General features: G+C 42.2%; 1 pseudogene; it reads left to right on the top strand.

Moving 5' to 3' along the window:
* Positions 1-514: 514 nt before the first annotated feature.
* Positions 515-1,438, top strand: LOC134958813 (zinc finger BED domain-containing protein 5-like; annotated as a pseudogene).
* Positions 1,439-14,507: the final 13,069 nt, after the last annotated feature.

Below are 14,507 nucleotides of genomic sequence, written 5' to 3'. Positions count from 1 at the left end.
ATCCATTTTTTTCTCTGCCAGTTGCACATCACTGAATGAAATGGACCATTTTCTTCAAAAGAGTGTCAGAAAGCAGAGCAATGATGGAAAGTCTGTTGCCAGTTGCAGCAAAAGATGTATTGCCAGCGAAGATTCAAGTAACACTAAAAAGCCAAGAAACCGGAAATATGATCCAAAATATTTGGAATATGGCTTTACGTGGGCTGGCTCAGAGGAAGCACCACGTCCACAGTGTGTGGTGTGTGATGAAGTTCTTGCTAAAGAGAGCTTAAAACCTATAAAGCACAGTTCTCTTCAAACCAAACCGCTTGATTATTTTAAACGAAAATTGAGGGAACTACAAGGCCAAAAAACCGTACTAAAAGGTGCAGTTACAGTTAATGAGAAAGCACTTGAGGCCTCATTTGTGGTGTCATACTGGATAGCCAAAACAGGTAAACCCCACAACATTGGAGAAAGCTTTTTTCTACCTTGTGCCAAAGAAATGGTTTGTATAGCTAGGCGAATTCATAGTATGGCAAGAGACGTGACAGAGCAAGTCACCAACATGGTTAAGCAAAGTGCTTTTTTTGCCATTCAGATTGATGAAACGACAGATGTGTCGGGGTCTGCTCAGATGCTGACCTACATAAAATTTGAGAATGACAAAAATCTACATGAGGAATTTTTTTCTGCCAGCCGCTACCGCAACGTGCTACTGGGGAACAGCTTTTTTAGCTTCTGGATACTTTTGTCACTGACTCTGGATTGGAATGGCTGCACTGTGTAGGAATTTGCAGTGACGGTGCTCGAGCAATGACTGGAAACAACAGCGGGCTAGTGACCAGAGTGCAAGCTGTTGCACCACAAGCAGTCTGGACTCACTGCATTATACATAGGCAAGCCCTTGTTGCAAAAAAAATGCCACCTATTCTAAAACAAGTCCTTGATGAAGCTGTACGCACAGTAAACTTCATTAAGAATCAGTGCAACAAGTGCACGCCTATTCAGAGTTTTGTGCGAGGAGATGGGAGCTGGGCACCATCAGTTACTTTACCACACAGAAGTACGCTGGTTGTCACGGGGAAAGGTGGTCAACCGTTTATTTGAGCTTAGGGACGAAATACATTTTTTTCTTTCAGACAGAGATTCCATGCTGGCTGAAAAATTTTTAGATGCCAAGTGGCTTGCTATGCTAGCTTACCTAGCAGACATTTTTGATCGGTTAAATGTGCTAAATACCTCCCTCCAAGGACAAGAAATGACAGTTTTTTCATCCACTGACAAGATTGAAAGTTGGACCAAGAAGCTGTCCTTGTGGTACACTCGTGTGGAAAGTGGTAATTTTGAAGCATTTCCTTTGTTGGATGATTTTTTGCATGACAATGATGTTCCAAAACATGATTTGAAACCTGTTATCATCAGCCATCTGGAGAGCCTTCAACAGCAATTTCGTTAGTACTTTCCTGAAAAGGATCGAAAAGCAGAAGCGTGGATTAGGAATCCCTTCAGTGCTGAAGCGACTGCAAATGCTTGTTTGCCACTTTCAGTGGCTGAAAAATTGATTGATTTCTCCTGTGATGAGACACTGAAGCTGAGATACTCTGAATAACCTCTTGCAAACTTCTGGATCTCGGTTCAACAGGAATACCCAGACCTGTCATCTGCTGCATTGAAGGTGCTGACGCCATTTACATCTACCTACCTTTGTGAAGCTGGATTTTCAGCTTTAACATTACTGAAAAATAGGTACAGATCCCGTCTCGCTGTTGAAGATGACATTCGCCTTTATCTCAGTCACACAAAACCCCGTTTCAAGAATTTGTGTTCAACACTACAAGCTCATCCATCCCATTAAGACGTAAATAAAGTTTTTGTTATTATATAAATGAGTTCTAGTTATTGAAAAGTGTCACACCATGCTATTTTGCAATTATTTTGTCTGTTTTTATCTGTTTATCAAGCAGCCTTGGTGTTATTTCTTTCTGTATAATTGGCTGATCGCTCAAAATAAAGAATTCTTAAAAAAAATAAAAAAAAAAAAGGAAAGTATCATGTTCTCTACATTTGTGCATTTATTTAGTAAGGAAAAAAAATCACCAGATCTTAAAAATAAAGTGTTAGACATAAATATATATGGATATTGTTCGGCAGTAACTTGCTGGGGTCACAGAAAAAAATGTTTTGTCAGATGGGGTCCCAGAGCAAAATAGTTTGAGAACCCCTGGTCTAGGGGGTCTATATTTACTATGTGTCCCATTACTCCTACAATCTCTGGCAAAATGCCCTTCCTTCCTACAAATGTAACATAGTCTTGGTCTTCTCCAAACATCAAGGGTCTGGGGTTTAGGCAGATGGGACTTTGCTGTAAGAGCCTGTATACTTACAGTCCTCAACCTCTCCTCCTGTTGTTCTTTGCATCTAGAGATATTCTTGTGATGTTCAATAGCGCACTCTCTAAGATTAGCTACTGTGACCCCTCTCCAATTTGGCAAAGAAGTTTGCACCCTGACCCTCAATGCTTTATTGAGCCCGTCCATTAGCACAGAGACAGCTACCTCCCTGTAATTCGCATCCCTATATCTGATACCCCAGTGTATCTAGCCATTATTTGCAAAGCCCTATGGAAATATTCAGATGTCATTTCACTGTCCTTCTGTCTTATGGAGAGAATTTTGCTCCACTTAACAGCAGTGGGGACATACAATCCTAGTTGTATGTTAATTCGTTCCACGTTCTCATGATTGTGTTTGTCAGTCATAGGACCATCCGACTCTAATTTACAATCCGTAATAAATTTTTGGGTGTCAATATTAGGGGGTAGGCATGCTTTCAATAATGTCCACCAATCTGTGTTTGCCGGTTCATGGGTATTACCCAGATCCCTGATAAACTTCTTACATCTGGCTAAATGCTTCTGGGGACTGGGGAATTCTGAAATGATTGACCGCAGCTCTGATCTGGACCATGGGCAATACATTGCATTATTCCTGGTGATGGTTATTCCCTGACTATCGGTCCTCCTATTGGGAGTTACTATTTCCAAGACAGGATGTAACCCTACCATTCCATTCCTAATTTGCTCACTGTGAGGTGTTATTGTCTCTGTGTAATGAACAGTCTCACACTTACCGGTGCCTGTGATCTCACCAGTCCTTTCAGTAGGGGACACCGTCACTGCTCTTACTGGTTGGGCAGGGCCCACCCAGGGCTGTTTCTAGCCAATTTGGCTCCCAGTGCGAGATTTAAAAATGCGCCCCCATGACATAAAAAAATGTGCCCCCCCCCACACACACCTAGATAAAAAACAACAACTTGCGCGCGCACCCGGCAAGGGGGCATGGCCTCATTTAAATGGGTGTGGTCTCATTTAAATGGGCATGGCCTCGTCTGAAAAGACTACCTCACAATCCAGTTTTTGACCCTGCTCCAACAGATCACGACCACCACAGGAAAAAAAAAATTCTACCATATTAAGCCCCACACAGTAATATCCCCTGCACCATATAATGCCACATACCGCAATGCCCTTGATACATGAAATCCCCACACTACGGCAGGCAAGAGTCCCCATTTCACACATTATGGCAGGTGTCCCCATTTTACACATTGAGAGAGAGAGAGAATACTTACAGAGGCGATTACCGCTCTTCGGGCTGCCTCACCAGTCGCTCCTCGCGCCGGCCTTTCCCTCTTCCTAACTTGGATCCCCCTCTGTACTCCGCTCGGGGGGGGGGGGGGGGGGAGTTTCACGGAGTGATGGGGTTGCGGCGGGCGCCCAGTGCGGTTGCACTGCTCGCCTGCCCCAAGAAACGGCCCTGGGCCCACCTGAGTTTCCTGTAAGGCGACTGCCTGGATGAGGGCTGAGAGTGAGATGGATGCATCATTTTCCTCTGACCTATGACCTTGGAGAGAACTTAAGACAGGGTACAATATGCATGGGTTAGGGTTAGTACATTTTTCATGAATGTCTCTATCGTTTTCCAATGCACCATTGATTGTAGCCATTTTCTCCCCTTCGACCTGTGTCGGTAATGGTGTGTTTACTCACATTCCTGCCAGGTTTGGAACCTGCTGAGAGAGTCAGTTCCCTTTGCACCTCCCCCTCCTGCTGCCACAGGTTATGTCTGATCCTTTGTTTTCTAGATATGATAAGACATATTCTAATCACAACGTTCTGCAGTACCTCTGATTCATAGCTGCCCACCCTGGGGAATGATGCCCTATCATCAGCAGTCATACGTACCCATTCATTGCAATAAGCCTCTGCATGTGGACCATATTTCCCACACATAATAAACCTTGCTGACCCTTTTGGCCGCACTTTTCCTTACTGAACCCTGGCTAAACGTCTCTCACTTGAGCAACTGGCTCCCATATTTGTGGGCCTTTTCCCACAAACACCAAAATACACAATACAAGCAGACGGTGAAAGTTACTGGAGCACCTTTCACTCGCTCTCGCACATGCTGGCCAATACAACGATACACTGTCGATAGTGGATCGTGATGTACCCAACTTAGGACTCCTATCAGACCTTACAGCACCACAATTTCTTTCGGTGGAAGTTCTGTTGGAATATTTTCCTGAGAGAGGCAGCGAAAAATTCCTTTTGGTATCTTTCCACTGGAATTTTTTTGTAGGGTGAAAAAACAGTTTCCTAATAACTATTGCTCACTCCAGTGGAAGCCCACCAGGGAGATTTCCCGATGTTATCAAAGAAAACCCCTTGTTTACACAATCACGCCTGCGTATGCTTTCCACAGCACCTATGACACAATAGTATCACGTTGTGCTGTGTAAAACACATGGGCGTGCGGTTCAATCGCACAGCGTATAGATACTTGTTATCTATCCACCTTATGATCTCTGTTACCTGAAACACCTAGACCACTCTAGACCACCTAGATTTGGGCCACCTAGATCACCTAGACCACTTCAGACCACCTAGACAATATGTTGGGTTGCGAACCCTACGCCACTGAGCCTCTACTTACCCAGTGTTTCCACGGGATCCCGATTTCTCCTCGGGGTCAATACACTCACTCCTGCTTTCACTCACTCAAACACACAATGTTTTTCTTTTCAGTACAGAAAATACCACTCTCCTAGGTTGGTTACTTTACCCCAGAGGTACTTACAGTTTAAACAAAATATTTAAGGTAACCTGCTTTTGGAATTAGATAGCTATGTGCTATTGTATTAAATGTATACTACCCCGCCTTTACTTTAACAACTATCATGTGATTTGTACTTTGCGTCTGCAATCCTATGCAACCTTGCATAAACACGCGACCATGCGTGCCTTTCCTGTACTTTGTCAGTACCACGTGTACAAACGTGCGTCTGCAATTCAACAAACCACACAGTCTCTATAAATGTGAGCAATAAAAGCTACTATCGCTCACAAACACAATACCCAGTTTTTCTGTATAAACCTTTAACGACTAGGACAGAATTACGTTTTGTGTTTTATGATTACACCCTTACTATACTTATTTCAAATTTATCTATATAGCAAACAAATGTATCCGATTTCACACAGGTCTATAATGACTGTAATAATCTATGGACCTATGGCAGCAGTATGTGAGAGGGTATGCAAAGTATCGGTACGCTTTGTATATGTTTTTGGTGCCAAAAACAATTACACAGATTTTTAAATAGCTTTTTTTCCTGTTTCCTCCGGATTCTATCAGCACCTCTGCAGACCAGAATGAGCAGACAAAATCTAACCGCACAAAATAGGGTTTCAAAACATCCAAGCAACCAGGAAAAGGTTTTACTTAAAGATGTATCTCCACCCAATGCTGATAGATTAAAGTCTGCTATGATCTGCTAGCCTACGAGTGTGTGAAAAACCGGATCGAGCCCCCAATTGCAAATGCTGATTTACTTACAGGACAGAAAAAGCATTACCTTTGACTTATATTTATGCAGGCTGCTGCGACCGCTAAGCGTGTGTGTGTAACTCCTAACAGATACGTACACGTTGCGTAAGCATGCCATCACGCTGTAAGCATGGAGTAGCTACACGTGAGGTGGAATGCACTTTATAACCCCTAGCAGGAAAGGAACACGACACCAATTGTATTTAAATATGTTGGGGTCCGACCCACCAACAGTTATTTACTAACAGGGGGTTACAATAATAATACAATGACAATAAGAGATACAGGCTACAATCAATGATACATAGGTTTTGTTCGCAAGCGCCACCCGGTCCCGGTCCACGGTCAATCAAGATAGATGACTTTCAGAGAATGTGTGGCCGGCCAGGCAGCTTGGCTTTTTATACATTTGATCAGTTCATGATACAATAGACACTGTATGCACTTCTTCCATTGGTTCGGGGGTAGGACATATCCTGTGCACTGGGGATCATTGGTCAGCTCAAGCGGTGGGTGATGGCTAAGTCTTGAGATGTGATTTCTGTTGTTTGCATCTGAGTTCCCGACCCATGACCAGTTTAACCCATCACATTAATCATACATAAATCTGGTATTATTAATAACTTATTGTTGCAATATGTGACAATATTCTCATACCCACCAGAATACTGCTTATGTGACCCTGAACAATATGATCCCACACATGATATGATTATCCATTTCCATCCTCAAGATATCCATATATATATATATATATATATACACATATACATATATACATACATATACATACACTCACATATATTCCTGGTATTACAATTTGTTAGGAAGTATATACACACATATATATATATACCTCCAAGAGTTTAGACTATGAATGTTATTACCTCAGATATCTGAATGTCTGGTATGTAGTTTGTCAGCTGTTGCTAATCAAGTTCTTTCCAGTTAAACAAGTTTTCTGGATATTGTCTTCTTGTTTGTCCTAGCTTCAAGTAAGACAATGACAGTCCAGTATTTACTGTCTTCGACAGATACTGGACAACTCTAGAACAATGGGGGTAACCAAAGGTATTTGCCTTCTTCATACGATTACAAAGCTTTGCGTAAACAAGTCAGTCTGGTACATTGTGCTTGAGTTTCTAGGAGGATAATTTATGTGTGACCAGTAACTTGCTATTAGAAGGATGTACAGACAGTGTGTGATTTATGCATTATATGGGTAAAATATTGAATATTGCTTTTGATGGCTTTTCCGTGCGAATGCATATGTTACCATATTTACCCATACCACGTGCTAACACGTAAGACCGCGTGAGCGGTTATATGTAGCTTGCGTGTATGTGTACGCACGGCAGAACAAGCACGCGCACGGAGGCCATCTGTGTTGTGTTTGCACGTTATGTGTGTTCCGTAATATTTTCCGACTTCGACAATATCTTTCAGTGTGGAGGCACCAGCGATGAACGATGCGCGGCCTCTTGTGCATGCAGGCCAATATGGACGAGATTGTCCGTATTTGCCTGCACTGCTATAGAGCCGGGTGACGGGGGAGTGAAGAAAATTCACTTCCCCTGTCACTGCCCCTCCCCCCTTCCCAGCAGGTTGCCTGTCATCCGTATCTGCTGTCGGGCAGCTCGGCGGCAGATTGCGCAATGTGTAGGGCCCATAAGACAGTAGAGCAATTTAAACATGCATGGGATAGACGTAAGGATATCCTTACAAAGAAATAAGGGTCAACTAAGGTTTGAGACAAAATATGCTAAAATAAGTGGCAGAGTAGATGGGCCAAGTGGTTCTTATCTGCCGTCAAAATTCTATGTTTCTATGTTAAGAAGAGACTGGAGAGGAAGGGGCAGGCAGCACACTGCCTGCACGGCTCCGATACATCTCAGGGGAGAGTGCTCGAGCCGGAGGAGGGGGCAAGGGAGAGATGCCACTGGCAGTCTGTGAGAGGAAAAAGTTTTTTCTGGTCAATGCTGTCAGTTTGCTGTGGGCCTATTTTCAATGGGGGGCCTGGAGCTGCAGCGCCTCCATCCGCCCCATTGTTAATCCGGCTCTAGTTATAGCTGCCCCCCCCCCCCCTGCTGTGCACATGGTTTTGCCCATTAACTAACAAATTTGTTGAAGTGATCAGATCTGAATTAGGGCGATAGTGCAGAGATGTAGGGTAGTATTAATATTGTGTGAAGATGAAGTGTGGGGAGGTAGTGTTGTGATGTAGTATGCCACCACAGCCCCCTGCCCATACAGGGTGAACTGCTTAGTGGCACTGATCACACTCCCTGCGGCAGCACACATGGGCTCCAGGCCCATGTGGACCTTAATCTGGCAATGATCACCATTATAAGAAGTTGTAACTATTTGGTATACACATGATAATTAATAAATATGCCCTTTGGTGTTTCTTACAGTTACTAATTACTTTATTGATAAGATAAGTGTTTTAGGGAGGGGCTGGGTGCAGCAAAGCCCTAAGGAAAGTGCTAGACATGCCACCGTGACGTGTGAGTATGCCTGCTTGTAGTGTGTGTGACACCATGAAGAATGGTTCCCTGAACTTGTAAAGTCAGTACAAGTGCTTCTCTGATCGAAATTTAATTTAAGACAATTATTATTATTATTATTATTATTATTTTTACATTTTATTTATAAGGCGACACAAGTATTTTGTAGCGCCGTACAAAGGACAGCACAGGGAGACAAAACTTAACATTACAGTAAATAAATAACAAAAATAGAGTACAGGTAACAAAGAGCACCACAATTCTCAAAACATAATACAGCTTAGATGTAAGTAGCGAGTGAGTGATCAGCGCACTACTAGGAGCTGGTGGCCATAGATAGAGATGAGCCTTTACCAGAAGGAGAAGAAGCAGGAAAAGATGGTTGCTGAGTAGGAGAGGGCTGTGAGTGAAATGTGTCGAGAAGAGGGTTTTGACACCAAGAGGAAAGAGGGCCCTGCTCTGAGGAGCTAACAATCTAGTAAACAAAACTGTAGTAGACAATGGTGACTTGTGCACACAGCTTCTGAGTCTTCCGGGCAGATAGGCCTATTTATTATGCTAATTATCAAGGGCCAGACAATCCCCAATAATGAAGTATTCAACTAGCAATTCAACATTTCTCCACCATGGAAACAGTTGATCCGAAGATCAGCTGTCCCTGCAAATACTTTTGTAGCAGTGATACTTAGCATTGCTGAGTCTGAAGGAGACGATTGGTACTCCTTCCCATATGCAACATAGAGCCATTCAAAGCATACTTACCGATATCAGATGTTTCCTCTCTGGGAGAAGCATGTGGGTGGTAACAAAGGTGGGGCCGGACTAGTCATACCATTAGGTCCCACCCACCCCCACGGAAAAAAAACACAGTTTGTGCACATTTGAATAGGGGTTGAGGTTAAAATGATAAAATTATCATGGAATAGCATCATTAGGCCCAAGACCCTCCCGACGGACAATGGAATTATGGTATTTATCTCCTAAATCTGCCCACTTCACTAGGAAGTGAGCAAGATGTGGGAGGGGAGCTCACTCTTCCAGGGGTGCAGGCGACTACCCGAAAAATTGTGAGTCTCCTGCAGGCTCCAGGAGAGTAGGTAAGTGTGATACAAAGTTTAGGATGACACACAAGAATGTACAGCTCTGAGCTGGTGTAAATCTTGCCATTTTACAGTGTGGAACTAGGGATGCCGGTCTCCACAGGAATGCCCATTTATTGTACGATTTCTAGCCCTTTGCTTTATTGCAATAATACTACCACCTAATCAAATCATTACGCTCAGTAAAGCACCATAATTTACAAGGCACCATAATTAATTTTGCCCGAAAATCCCCCTCCCTGTCTAAACAGATTGCTGCTCTTCTGCAAACAGTATCTAAAGGCCCCCTTACATCAGCAATCAATTGGGGCAATTTGACATTTTGCAGATGATTGTGTAAATAAATCTGCAATGTATGGGGTTCACAGATCGCAGATTCTGACCAAAAATTGATTGGGATTGTTAAATCAGGTTGTCCAACATGTTGGATTTCCCAGATCAATTGGGGCTTTAGATAGTGTATGATAACAATCAGCAGGTTTGCAGACCGTTTCTACTAAAATGATTAGCCTTTCAAAATTGTCTGATCTGTATTTGCCAAAATGATCTGCAAATCACTCACACATATCTGTAATGTATGGGGGCAGATTGATGTATTGGGGATCTTTAAATCTGAGAAAAATCTCAGAATCTGCAAATAGTTTTTTTGTGACTGTTGATGTATGGGGGCATTTACTCAACAAAACACAAATCACTGTACAGTATAAAGGCTCCTATACTTAGCAATCAGAGAAAAACAATTTGCAGATTTTGAGATTTTTTTCCCCAGATTTAAAGATTCCCCAGTCCACCAATCTGCACCCACACATTACAAAAATGTTTCAGTGATTTTCAGATCAATTTCAGCAAATACAGATCTTACAATCTTCAGTTTACTAGAAACAGTCTGCAAATCTGCTGATGGTTGCCATACACAAGCAATCCACAGCTCCAATTGCTCTGTGAAATCTAACATGTTGGACAACCTGATTTAACAATCCCAATCAATTTTTGGCCTAAATCTGCAATATGTGAACCCCATACATTGCAGATTTATTTGCGTAATCATTTGCAAAACACCAAATTGCCCCAATTGATTGCTGATGTATAGGGGCCTTTAAGAAAGGTTCAAAAATATTCTTCAACCTTGTAAATTATCTCCAATGATTTCTATTTGAATGAATAGGAATTCTCCCATATGGTAATATGATGAGGAAAAAGCAGTTTGTTCTATTACATTTATATAATTAGATTCTTACAGAGACAGTTTGTTCTAAAAAGGATATTATTATATTACGATCTTGTTATGCATAGTTTTCTATGTGTAGCACCACAATGACTGGTTTTCTATACAGAACAAGTAAAAATGTCCTTCATACCAATAAACACTTTTCTATAGGAGCCAGATGAAGTTGAATCTGTATGTTGATAATGGGCAAATATGTACCTTCCACCAAGACTGTATGTTTCACTATACATGGTGAAAATGTAAATGAAAATAGTTCATAGATGGGGTAGGGCACCACTGGGTTAATCATATCTTGATCAGCATGATGGTAAATGACTACCCAGCCCAGTACCTATAAAAGAACCCAAAGCAGCTATCACATGTTGCTAGGAGACTTTCCAAAAATAGTTTAGGTAAATGGCTCAGGCTCCTGTTTGCTTTTTCAGCACAGAGAAGACACATTAAAATTGTTTTATTCTAGTTCTCTGTTGTACGGGTTATTTGACAGCATTGAGAAAATAAAAAATTAATTACGTCTAACAAAGCTATTGGAAAAACTTTGAACTAGCGACTGTTAATTAATTGACAATTGTGGGTAATTTTCTGTAAAACATTTAGAACAGGGGTTCCCAAATGTAATCCTCAAGGAACCCTAACTGTAAGGAAATTAAAATTTGTATTATTCTGATTGATATATCGATGTACCAATGTATTATACAGTACCAGTTAAATGTCTTTGCATGTCAAATGCTGGAAACTTAATTGATCTGCTGGTATTTCATTATAGCCACAGAACTTTAGAGAAAAGATGCTAATCATCCCTAAGATCCTGTGTATAGGACAGGAAGCTGTGTATAAACACCGCAGGGGTCCACCTTTCTTATTGTAAAAACGATTTAGGATATTTAAACAGGCCTAATACTACAACTGTAACGCAAGCCATAAAGATGAGAAACCAGTCCAGGCTCATTACAAGACCAAATCTCCAAGCTTCAAACAGCCAGAAAGATAAGAGAATCCACTCCTGTCAGAATGGATGAGAAAGCCCAGTATGAGCTGAAACTCAATACATTCTGGCTTTGGAAGGGTTAAACAAGAATCCCAAGCGGTGGGGGCTGGAGATGAATTGGAGGGGGTTTAAATATGGGACACTCTGCCATTTGTTCATAATGTGAAAGGATCTAGATGATCATAATGAAACATACCTACTGGAGGAGACTTCACCTCAATCAGCATTCAGCCCTGCCTAGGTGATATGAACGTTGCACCTTTTTTGCCTATTTTTATTTCTTGGGATAGTAATTACTTGTGTGACTATTTAAACTATTATATTCTTGTAACTTTTTTTCTGTAACAATAAGCTTTGACGTTTTGAATTAAATTAAATTATCTTAATTTTAGTTCTGATTGTCTGTATTTTGACACCCTAACCTTGGGAGGCTCATGTTACCTAATTTTTACATATTAATAATTTTGTGTGCAGGTGAGAGCAGAAGCTCGCCCAGGGCGTGGTCCCTGAAAAGTCACTTAGCCTGGCTGGTGCAACGACTGTTACTTCTGTTGGTGGCAGTTACCACATGGATTTACCACATGCACTGAGATAATCAGAAAGGTGTCACGGACAGCATTCTCAGATTGGCGTATCTGGAGATCACCACGCTGGAATCGTGACAAACTGGTGTGCAGCCATGGGATATCTTTTTATTATTTGAAAACTTAAGTGAATGAAATTCACCAGATACCAGAACTCAAAGATTAGATTAGTAATAGTCACACAGTGAGAACAATTTCTGTTCCCCATCCCTGTTTTATTTTATTTTGGCGAAGATGGCCACAAACTACAACAAGCTCAGAAAGGAAGTGCTTGTGGAGCAGTGTGTGTAGCAGGGCCAGACCAGGGAACAGTTGATCCAAGCCCTGTCGGACACAGACCAGCAGCAAGGAGCTGGGGGGAATCAGTCAGATTCCAGGTCTGATGTTGGGGAGCAGGTGGCGCCAGAGGTTGTGGAGCCCAACAATCATGGATCAGACTGTTGTAATACTTCCAGTGGGGGCCCTGCCTTGGATCTATACCCCTCAAACGGCTCTCAAGTATGTGAAAGAGCTGGACAGTGCGATGGTGCTGCAGCTTAATGCATAAGAGGCCAAAGAGGCTGAGCACAGGCTCCAGTTAGAGTTGGTTTAACCCTCTCACCAGCCTGGGGCAGTCGACGTGAATCCCCATCGACCGCACCAAGATCAATTTCCAGTGATGGAAAAGGACGGTGAGCTGGACACCTTCTTCAGAACTTTTAAAAAAAACTTGCAGACAATTCCAATTGGACTCTAGTCTTTGGGCCAGTTATTTAACCCCTGCCCTATGGGGAAAAGCATTGGATGCTTTTGCTGACCTCCCACGGGAGATGGATGGGGATAATGCAAAAATAAAAAGGCGTTGCTGGCCCGGTTTAACATCACCCCGAAAGCCTATAGGCAGAAGTTCAGGGGTTTAACCCGAAGTGCCTCTGATACTTATGCCGGACTGTTTGCACAGTTAGCAACCTTACTACAACAGTGGCTGGAGGGATTGCAAGTGAGGGACTTTGATGCATTAAAGGACCTCATGGTACAGGAGCAATTCATCTCCCTGTGCGCAGCAGAAGGTGGGTCTTGTATGCATTACTGATATGGGCAGTATTCAATTGATGTCGGATCCTTTCCAATGGAAAGGATCCGACAGTTCAGTATAAATTTGAGGCCAAATCTGACAGGTTTTGGACATTTTCGACAATGTCAATCTGACTTTTTTTTAAAGTAGAATTGACATTATTGAAAACGGGACTAAAACCTGTTGGATTTGTTCACAAATCCGACAAAACACATGGATCCGCAACTAATCCGCCGATCCACATATTTTCTGATTAGTCAGAAAAACGGCAGCTCCATTGAATAAGTCGAATCATGATTCTACCTAAAAAAGTTGGAAACTGCCGATCTGGATCCCCACTCGTGTTTTGGATCTGGATTGGTTTTGACAAAACCACCCTTTCGGTTTTTGGTTTTAGTTTTGGATCTGGATTTATGAAAAAAACCAAAACATAAAAACAGCTAAAATCACAGAATTTGGGGCTAATTTTGATCCTACGGTATTATTAACCTCAATAACATTAATTTCAACTCATTTCCAGTCTATTCTGAACATCTCTTACCTCACAATATTGTTTTTAGGCCAAAAGGCTGCACTGAGGTCGCTGGATGACTAAGCTAAGCGACACAAGTGGGTGGCACAAACACCTGGCCCATCTAGGAGTGGCACTGCAGTGGCAGTCAGGATTGCACTTTTAAAAAAATAGGCCCCAAAGAGCGCATGATGCAAAGAAAAAAAAGAGCTGCAAGATGGAATTGTCTTGGGCTCTCTCGCCCACCCATATGTTCTTTAAACAGGACATGCAGTTTAATAAACCCATCATTTCAGCGACAGGTGGTCCCCAGTCGAAGTCGAAAATATTATACCCACATGCATCAAGTACAAACACCACACAGAGTGGCCTCCATGTGTGTGCTTCTTCTGCCGTGCATGCGCATACTTGCACGTTGTGTATATTGGCTCACGAGGTCCTGCGTATTACCGCGTGGTATGAGTAAATACGGTAGCATATGCATTCGCATGGAAAAGCCACAAAGACATATCTCATACTTAATCCACATAGCACATCATTTACACATAGCCTACACATACCACACCAGCAAGTTACATTTACTTTAGAAATGGAACAACAGAGGGATTCAACTTTACAGGATATGAGGGGACAGCATTAGGTTAGGAGGTGGTGTTTGGTATCCA

The sequence above is a fragment of the Pseudophryne corroboree genome, chromosome 9 (genome assembly GCF_028390025.1).
Source record: "Pseudophryne corroboree isolate aPseCor3 chromosome 9, aPseCor3.hap2, whole genome shotgun sequence".
NCBI classification, from domain to species: domain Eukaryota; kingdom Metazoa; phylum Chordata; class Amphibia; order Anura; family Myobatrachidae; genus Pseudophryne; species Pseudophryne corroboree.
The sequence above is the reverse complement of the archived record's forward strand: the minus strand, read 5'-3'. Positions and strand labels throughout refer to the sequence as shown.